Genomic DNA, 728 nt, shown 5'->3' with positions numbered 1-728 from the left:
CCGCATACGGGTCCACATGAGAGCATCACTCGAGTCCTTGAAAGCTGAGTCGCACCCCTTCTATTCTCCCCACTGCAAAGTTCATCGTCCTCATGCATGACTGAATGACCCACATGATGCACAATATATACATCGCCCGGGGAGCTTTGGCTCCTCTTGCCGAGATGCCGTGAGCGAGCTTTGTTAAGCGTCATCCGCTGACATCCTGCCTTGATTCCCAACTAGTACCATTATTACTCGACACCACCTGCACTTCGCTCGTCTCGCTCCCTTCCTCGTGAGCGTGTGGACGATGGATGGTGAAGGGAGAGCAGCGCGCGGTGTGCTGGGCCCCATTGGCCGGAATTTGCAATGATGTCGACGAGAACAAGCATATGTCCGAGAGATCCCCGCATACGGGTCCACATGAGAGCATCACTCGAGTCCTTGAAAGCTGAGTCGCACCCCTTCTATTCTCCCCACTGCAAAGTTCATCGTCCTCATGCATGACTGAATGACCCACATGATTTTTCTTTTTTTCTATTGGCAAGATAAAACTTATGGCTACACCTTATGTAGCGCTGGTAGGCGAGGAATGGAATTAGGTAGCGGTAACAGGCCCCGTTTCTTTTGGGCAGCGTTGATAAGTGGCTCCGTTTTTTGCCCTTCCTGTCCTTTTGCTGTTTTCCTATTGAATGGTACTTGGCACTGGCACAATGTTGAAGTGGCCGGCTGTGCACATGATGAGT

The 728-nt window shown here is 51.4% G+C and overlaps 3 non-coding genes across 3 annotated transcripts; all 3 read left to right on the top strand.

The window, feature by feature from the left end:
- Nucleotides 1–50, top strand: Tc00.1047053431047.30. Its single transcript, XR_008254326.1, has one exon. It is a non-coding gene; the product is annotated as a C/D small nucleolar RNA (snoRNA), TB8C2C1, 5' partial (small nucleolar RNA).
- Nucleotides 51–244: 194 nt separating this feature from the next.
- Nucleotides 245–313, top strand: Tc00.1047053431047.20. The gene has a single exon (XR_008254325.1). It is a non-coding gene; the product is annotated as an H/ACA snoRNA, TC8C2H1 (small nucleolar RNA).
- Nucleotides 314–347: 34 nt separating this feature from the next.
- On the top strand, nt 348–439 carry Tc00.1047053431047.10. The gene has a single exon (XR_008254324.1). It is a non-coding gene; the product is annotated as a C/D small nucleolar RNA (snoRNA), TB8C2C1 (small nucleolar RNA).
- The last annotated feature ends 289 nt before the right edge of the window (nt 440–728 follow it).

The sequence above is a fragment of the Trypanosoma cruzi genome (assembly GCF_000209065.1).
Source record: "Trypanosoma cruzi strain CL Brener chromosome Unknown tcruzi_1047053431047, whole genome shotgun sequence".
Taxonomy (NCBI): Eukaryota; Euglenozoa; class Kinetoplastea; order Trypanosomatida; family Trypanosomatidae; genus Trypanosoma; species Trypanosoma cruzi.
The sequence above is the reverse complement of the archived record's forward strand: the minus strand, read 5'-3'. Positions and strand labels throughout refer to the sequence as shown.